Raw genomic sequence first — 9,772 nt, 5'->3', positions numbered from 1 at the left:
TATATGAATCTATAGCATGTAAAATCGTTTAATCAAAACGAATAAGGCCCTCAAGGGCTTACAAGTTCCAAGGCAATAGCCCGGTTACACAAAATGGTCTCTCGAACCCATACAAATCAGCCCTTGGCTTTACAAAAGTTAACACAAATAAAAGAGCAATCTACTCTTCACCAAAAACATATTCATGCCCTCATTTTGGCGGGATCACCACATCTTTACCTGCACCAAATCCCATAGGGCTAAGCATAAAGCCCAATAGAGAAATCCCTAACAAAGTATATACATTTATGTAAGATATCCAATATTAAATGCAAGTGCAAATGCGATGCAATGCCTTTTCAAAAAAATCTTATATCATGCTTTTCTTGAAAAACACCATGTTTTTCATTAACATTTTGCAATCTCATCAATTTCCAAAAATTCAAATTTTAAATCATAAGGGGGCGGTAAATACGACACAGGTAATCCCTAGGTTGGTGTCTGCAAGTAGGCTCAACAAGCACTACCAATAACCCTACTTTACCAGTTGCTAACCGGAAGAGAAGTGGTACCTCCTCTGTGCAAATTTTCGGTCTTTCACCCCGGACACTCATGCCAACTTATCAATTTCATCTACACCTCCTAACCGAACTTACCAACGTATTTACCCCTTAAACATTTTCCATAGCTTTCATTACAATAATCTTTTCTCAAAGTGAATGTTTCCAACTTAATCAAGATGTGTAAAGGTGATAAATAATTACTGAGAATATGATGCAACAAGTAACACCTCATGCTTAACTGATGCAATCAACACATGGTAATAATTTATCATCATGCACAATTCTTATCGTTCTAGTCCTTTCAAGACTATATGAAGTTTTCAAACATTAATTTCCAAGCTTTCAATTTCCATAATCCTTGGCGCTCAACAAATTATCATCTCACGATTATACTTGTTCAACAAAATGTAATAACCATTAATTGAAATGTGCATTTTACTAACTCTCATGCCTTTCTCAAATGTAAGATTCACAAGATGACTATGTGTCCATTTAGACTCATCAAGAATAACCACATTTTAACATTTATAAGCAACAATAACCATTCCACAAATTCTTTACCATTTCTCCCTCATCAACATGATTAAGAAGCCCCTTTTTCTTCATTACATGTATCACACAAGAAAAACATTACTAACTTTGGAAGTAAATAAAATTTATTTATAAAATCCCCAACATGTTCCCCCCAACCCCACATTTCTAGGGTTTTTCTTCTAAAACAAACATTTCCCCATCTTTTGAAAGGGTTTTCTCTCAAGACATCACCCCTCCTATTATGTGAGTTAAAATCCTTAAGAAGATAGTTTAGGAAGAGAGAGAGATCAAACCCACTTTTAAAACCCTAGCATTTATGAGACAAGACCAAACTTTCAATATCATTAATGAAACCTTTAAATCAACCAAATCTAACATAAATATATATATAACTCAAGGAAATTTCCCTACCTTAAGGTTTGATGAAGAAGAGGAGTTGAAACCCTAGGATTGATGGTGCCAAGAACCAAATCGCCACCACAGACAAGAGAGCTCTTGAGATGTTCTCAATCTTTGAAGAAGGAGTCAAGGTTGGATCTCAATGGATAGAAGAAGGTCAAGGGTTTTAATCTTGCCTTGAGGTTGAGATGTAGAGAGAGATGAGAGGGATATATTTTTAGAGAGAGAGAGAGGTAAGGTTAAAATGATATACAAACAGCCCAAAAGAAGAAAGAAAATAGAGCGTTGGATCTACCCGCTCGTGCAGCCTTCATCCCGGCACGTGCGGTGGCCCTCTGCCGCACCTCCCTTCGCACCTTCCTTTTAGGCAGTGTGCAACCTTTTACCTCCCCTGAATTCCGCACGTGCGACGGCCCCCTCCCGCACGTGCGGGCCAAGGCCTCCGTACGTGCGGCTAGCCAACTAGCTCAAAAAAATTATGGTTCAACCCTCGGGCACTCTAGACCTGACTTCACGCTCTCCGGAACAAGTAAAATTTAACATCGAGTGAAAACAAGGACAAGGACTTAATTTTGAGAGTTATTTCTGGATGTTACAAACCCAATGAGAGCAAAATGAGGACGGAGCAAAAGATAAACCCGGTCGTTACATTAGCATAACCGCATGCGTGTGATTGTTGCCATGATAAGCATGAATACCATAAGACTAATTGCTTAAGTGATATAACTCTTTTAATACTAGTGGATGAAGGCCTTTTTACGTAAGTTAGGATAAATTGATTAATGTACATGCAAACTCACTTTTTCAAGTGACGAGTATCAAAAACAATTTTCAAACAAATATGAAATCAAATGTGCCAACTTTTGCAAATTGGTCTATTCTTGCGTGTATCACCTAGTAAAGTTAATTTAATAATCGGAACAAGAACATATAATATAAATAAAAATCACATCATGATTAGTAGAGGCCGATATTTGATCAGGCGAGTGGGGTACTCAATTCATGACCTTTCCTCTCGTACCTAAGTTCTCGAGCCGAGACACTTTGGTGATGACAGACTAATGGTCTTTGGCACGAGTCTTGGGTTTCCTAAATTTTTCAAAAATATTTAGGTAGCAACTCTGTATCTGGCAAAGCAGTCCATTTTTGACAATTTGATTCAAATCGATTTTCTAAAAGATTTGCCGGATTTGGACTCTTTGGTGTTTTTCTATTTCAGATTACACTTGTGAGATCATATTCAAAACCTCGGGAGTCCGAACTGTAGGGCTTATTCGTTTTCCAAAAAGGGCACGAAAAGTCGAGCTACACTTGGGTAAGCCTTGAACAATCTAACAAAGGGATTTAGAAATACTAAGTTAAGTTCGAGCATTCAAATTGATTTCAAGACTTGCAAGTTAAGTTGTTTTTAATGCCTTGTTCTTGCTTTGTATGCAGGTCAATTTTCGGAAGAGAAATCCTTTGATTGAAAATCCATTTGTGAGTAGTAGTATAGTAAAGTTGTATTTGTTAAAACTATGATTCGAAATGCAAACCTATGCTATGTTTATAAAAATTAACATATTGTTTTATTATGAATGAATATCCTATACTTTTGTATCATGCATTAAGATGACATTTTGGATCTAGTTTTGTCATGACCCTAACCCGCCCCTATGGGTTAAGGACATAACCGGCCAGTAATCTTGAGATTACCTACGGCCTCAGACCAAAATCAGACATAACTCGTCAGAGTAAAGGGGCCAAACAGAAGCAATAATGAAAAACTTTGTCCATAGAGCCGTGCTTATATGCACATCAAACAAACCATACACGTATATGTTAATAACCCACAACAAAATACAGTACCATAAAAACCTTTACAGACAGGATCATCCAAATTGAGTCAACCCATATCAAAACTAAATACAGATATACATAAAGTCCTTGCCAACACGACAAACTATGAATGCGCAACAAAATGGCAAGGATGGGTCTCGTGCGTGAGAGACAAGGCTGACTCTCCAAAACTCATATTGTTCCTGGCAGGCTTCACTGGGGCTGGGTTTGGACTTCTCTTGGCTCACCTACAAACACATGAATGAGCGTGAGCAATAGCCCAGTGAATAATATCGAATACAAAAATTACATAACAATGTAGAACAGCATGTTCCAAACGGCCTTGGGCCCAATTCATATTCCTATCTAACATATGTACATTTATACAAAGTTTAGATCAAGTGACTGTAGTTCTAAACATATTGGCCTTTGGCCCAATCTGATTTCCATCTACGTCAAAACGGCCTTCGGCCCATTCATTTATGTCAAAACGGCCTTCGGCCCATTCATTTATATCAAAACGGCCTTCGGCCCATTCATTCATGTCAAAACGGCCTTCGGCCCATTCATTTATATCAAAACGGCCTTCGGCCCATTCATTCATGTCAAAACGGCCTTCGGCCCATTCATTTATATCAAAACGGCCTTCGGCCCAATTATTCATTCATGTCAGACTTTTGTCTACAATCCCAATTAGCAACTCATAAAGCTTATAAGGGAATACACCATTGGACATTGATAAGCTTTCAAATATTGATATTACTCACAGTGATCGGCTTGTGGATTTGCTCTGGAGCTTGACCCTACACATTGCATGAACACAAGAGGGTCACTAACAGTTCAATCCGTTCTTTAATTCACATATTCCTCTTTAGGCTTTATTCCTATCTCATTAACTCATTTACAATGCTGAACATATGCCTAAGAGTGCTTACAAGTGAAAGAGAACGGAGAACGAAACACAGAACGCATGAACAAAATTTCAGAAAACAGGGTCCCCGCTCGAGCGTCAACTTACCCGCTCGAGCGGACCCTTAAGGCTTGCAAAAGTGCTGGTTGCATGAAAAATAAGCTCGAGCGTTAAATAGGGCGCTCGAGCGGAAGGCTCGTCAAAATAGCTCCCACGCTCGAGCATTAATTACCCCGGTCGAGCGGACATCAAGTCTGCAAAAAGTACTGGGAGCCCGCATTTCCCGCTCGAGCATCAAGTTCCCCGCTCGAGCGGACCTCAAAATTCTGGAAAACCCAGAACTGTGTTCTTGAGTTTCATTTCGACTTCAACCAACAATTCATGCATGTTATGGCTTAAATTACACATTTACACATTTACACATGCTACCAATACGAAATCACAACCTTAGGAGGCTCAATTTCTTACATCATTTACATGCATGCCTCAAATTAATCCAAATTCATCACTAACATATCAAATTCCAACGTTTAAAATTTATACTCCCATGATTTGTACATGCATGCCCATTTTGACTTCATATTCATTTCAAATAATGCAATTAGTGCTCATTGCTATCAGATTCAACGAAGACATGCTTGCATGTGGGATTACACTACCAATCTTTCACAATTTCACAAATTACATGCTAGATTTTGTGATTCCGTAGGAATTCTTTACATGCATGCACATATCAAGCCTCAATTTCAATAAAACCAGCTCAAATCATGCTCTTGATCAACACAACTCTTGAACACACACAAGATTGCACATCAACTCATGAATTCAAGAGTCAAAGGCTTACCTAGAAGCTTAATCCTCACAATAAAAGGTAAATTCTTGAGCTAGCCTCCAAGATCACCAAGTTTTCGGACCAAAATCTCAATTCCCTTCACCCTCTCTCTCTTAGCCGACCCTCTCTCAAGTCTAAGAGTTTTTCATCAGCCAGATGAAGCTTAAAGGAGAGAAATGAGGGTGTAGTTGACCCTTAATAAGCTCCCACTCAACATTATTTTATTATAAAACAATTGGGCACCTAATTTATCAATTTAATTAGTTTAAATTGACCAGGATAAATTTTCAATTAAATTTCACCGTAGGCTCTAAAAATTATGCCAATCACAGTGGCGTAGTCAATTTCGGGTTCTGTGGCCGATAAGGCCCTCAATTTAATTCCCGGAGCGGATTATTCAAACAGATATTCCTACGGTGAACAGATACGAATTCAAAATCACATATTATCACATAATGGCACATAAAATCATGGTAAACACATAATCATACTCAAATTAAGGACCAATTAGAATATTACGGGACAGGGGTATCACAAGTTTATTATTGGAAAATCACGCCAATAACCTCTAGCTAACTAAGCCCCTCTTGCCACCTGTTGTGGACTCTTGATTCAAAAACCTTGGAATGGTCATTGCTATGTATATGCTTGCAAGTTAAGCCTTATTTTGTCTTGATAAAATTAAATTATGTTTGAACTATGATCTTGTGCCTGGTTTTATTAAATCTCATCGATGTTTCTTCATTTACTAGTTTACTGTATTACTACTTATTTGGCAATGGCTCACCCCTCTCTCTTATATAAGTATGTAGCTGATGAAGAGTTCGGGCACAAAGATAAGTTGATTAGAAGTCAGTGTTGTGTGTTTGTGTTGGTTTTGTGAAGCTATGTCATAAGTGTTATATTTTATTTTACTGTTTAAGTCATGTAATAATGTAGATAACAATCCAAGAGGAATATATGCTTTCATTTCATATAGTTATGCATTGCTCTGAATGGATGTTTCAAATGGACTCAATATAAGCAAATAATGGCTTTCGCACTCAAAAATAGAAAATTTGCATCAATTATTATTAGGAGTCTAACTTGTTTTGAAAATTAGGCCTTTAGTAGCCCATGACTACTGGCTGATTACTAAACCATCCTTTTTGGGGTGGGGTGGGGTCGTGACAATTATGTACACAGTTAAAAACAAAACCAAACCCTAGAACCTCTCTCCCTTTCTTTCTCACTCTCTCCTGTTTCTCTATCTCCACTCTACCGCTACGACTAGAGGTAACGATCTGACGTGGCACCACGCTGACACGCCACTGGTCTGGTGGGCCGACCTGATCATTGCCGTCACGCGTCACTGCGTTGTTGGCAAAACCTATGACTTCGAGGACGATTCACTCGTCATTAAAATCTAAGCCTTCTTTGACATCTTCTTCGACGACTTTTTCCTCTTCTCAAACATCTTCTCTGATGATTTCTTTGTCTTTAAGTTCCAGATCCAACAATAGAGCCAATATCTGAGGCCTCTATAAGTGATAATCAGTTGGATCTCTAGTGAGAAGATCGTAATAAACGCTCTTAAATCGCTCTTTATTTGTGATCTCAGATATGAGGCGATTCAAGATCTCAAATTTGTTCGTGTTGTGTGGTGATTACGCATCCACTTGAGTATCATTACCAATCATCGAACTCATCCATCATTGGCGTACGTAGATCACGCTTTCTCCATTTTCGACAAAGACATCATGATGGATTCCTCCTACAACTTACACAAAAAGATTGCTCTTGCTCTATCTTTTCTCGTTTTCGAAACCCTAAGCATCATTCTTGGCATCATCATGATCTTCAATCGAGTTGACGGCGACACTGCTCACGGTAATTTCCAATCCCTAGTTTTTTTTCCCCTCTTTTTTTTTTTCGAATTTTGACATTTGACACTTTTTGGGAAAAATTTTTGTAAGGATTTTCTTTGCGATTCTGGAATCGATTCTGTTCATTCTGGGATTCTACTATAGATACACACAAATATGTTGTCAGTTTGGTTATGGATTGGAAATTGATGTTTGAATGATGAAGGTTTTGATGGGACAAGATTTCACTTTAAGGTTAAGCTTGATATATATATAAATATATTTTTTTGGGAGGAGGGGTTTACAAGTTGGTTTTTGGTAGTTGAATTTAATTGAAGACCTTGCTTGATCTGACCTACAAATGGTTGGTTTCAATTTTCAATTTCATTTTCTTTAGCAACTTTCATAGACATTAGGAATTGATTGATATTTTGGGTTCATATGAATTTGTCTTGATATTTACTTGGATGTGGCTTGAGACTTGAGATTTTCTCTTTTTTTGGTGATCTTCATTATAGTTCTTGTTTCAGCTAAGAAATTCGAAGACCAAAAGCAAACATAACCCTCAAAGATTTTGAGACAGATAGAGAGAGTAAATTTGGTTTGATTGCTCTGCAAAATTTGTACAAATAAAATTTGGATAGAAAATTTTTACAGACAAAAATATTGAACAGATAAATTACATTACTAACCATATATCTATTCTAATATGGCTTATATCTAGAACTACTCAATTTTGTTGTTGTTGTTGTTGTGGATTTACTCTTTTCTTGCTCTTTGAAAAGAGTTGTAAGCTGTTTTCTCTCTCATATTTCTCTCTTTTTACCACAAACTCCCCAATCATCTCTCCCTCTCTATCTCTATCTCTCTCTCTCTCTCTCTTTTCAAATTTATTTACATACCCAGATCTGTTTCAATAGATCAAATCATGGTTGATTTCAAAAGATCATAGTTGGTAAAAATTGAACAGATAAGAAAAAATTTGGGCAGATAAAAATTGAATTAATAAATTTGGACAGATAAAAATTTGAACAGATAGATACAAAATTTAAACAAATAGAAAATAATTTAAATAGATAAATTTGAACAAATAGTCATAAAAAAAGTGAACAGACAAATTGTCCTTCAAAACAAACTTCTCACTAAACTATTTCACAAAGGGTGAATCTTTTACCAACAAAAAATATCTATTGTATCTAATGCCTTATACACTCCTTAGGTTAGATTTTTCAACAATTATCTCTAAAGAAAATTCACTATAAAAAATGATACTATTCAAATACAGAATAAAAATTTAAGGCGTCATTTGGTAAGACTTTTTAATTATGATTTGAGAATATGAGTTGTATTTTGAATTTGTGTATTTTGAAATTATGATTTGAGTGTAAAAAATTTGTTTGGTTATGATTTTTGAATAGAGTGTTGAATTGAGTTTTGAATTGAACGTGGAATTGAGTTTTGAAAGTTTGATTTGACATGTGAAGTAAGAAAATTTGTTTGGTTATGAGTTTTGAAAAGAGTTTTCAAAACTTAATTCAAATTGTTATAACTCATAACAAAACACACTACTTTCACACTATTGAAAATTATGATCAACACTCATAACAAACTCTTTTTAAAATTCAATTAAAAAAATTTATTATTAACAGAAAATAACATTAATCAATTTTTTAATTGAAAATACTACAAAGGAAATAATTTTTTAAAAAAATAAATATTCAAAAAATTTAAATCATAAATATTTAAATAATTTAAATAATCTAAAAAAATTAATAAGTAAAAAATTAAAATAAATATTCAAAAAATTTAAATCGTAAAAATTTAAATAATTTAAATATTGAAAAAATTTAAAATTTTAATATTTTAAATTTAAAAACAACTCTACACTCAAATCGTGACCAAACATATAAAACAAAACTCAATTAAGAAATTATTTTTAAAACTCATAACCAAAAACATGACTCGAAACTCCATACTATTTTCACAACTCTACATTCAAATCATAACCAAATATATAACAAAAAAATTAAAATATTTAAAAATATTTTTATAAAATAGAGTTTGAATTTATTTTTATAAAATATTTTTAAATTTTAAAAATTAAAATTGTAATATTTAAAAATATTCAAAAAATTAAAAAATTAAAAAAATCGTAACATATTTAAATATTTAAAATCTTAACAAAATTAAAATATTTTTAAAATATTTACATATTTAAAATATTTAAAAAATTAAAATATTGGTTTGAATTGAGTTTTGAAAAGAGTTTTGAATTATGCGTTTGGTTATGGGTTTTGAAAAGTAATAATGATTATGTTTTGAATTGAGTTTTGAGAAATGAGTGTAGAATTATGATTTGAAAGCTCAAAACAAACATCACACTCAAATTAATGGGTGAAACTATAATTTGAGAGGTTTACCAAACGGAGCCTAAGTTTTTTTGTAATGAAATTTAACTAGATATTTTATTTTACTAATTTATAATACTTATGAAATTATATTTTATTTTTATAATTATTTTAAAGACTAAATATGTTTGAATTAAATATTTTAGACACTAAAATTTAAGAGAAATGTTAGGGATTATGAAATTTTTTTCATGAAAATGATCATAAAAAATTTGTGACCCTTAGATTACCTTTGATTAGTGTGTGGTGCTTTATTCTAAGTGTAATCCAAATATCACAAATCTTTCATGATCATTTTCATGAAAACTTTTTATGATACCTAGCATTGTTGTAAATTTAATGGATAGCTTAAACACTAAATAGAATTTAATTTATATACTTTAGGAATTAAATAAACTTAATAAATTAGGAACTAAGTAGACAATTTAATGATAGTTTAAGGATAAAAAGTGTTATAACTCTATTCCAAACGGGCACTTGGGTCA

This window comes from Camellia sinensis, chromosome 7 (assembly GCF_055761805.1).
Source record: "Camellia sinensis isolate YWXY chromosome 7, ASM5576180v1, whole genome shotgun sequence".
NCBI lineage: Eukaryota > Viridiplantae > Streptophyta > Magnoliopsida > Ericales > Theaceae > Camellia > Camellia sinensis.
Note: the sequence above shows the minus strand (reverse complement) of the source record.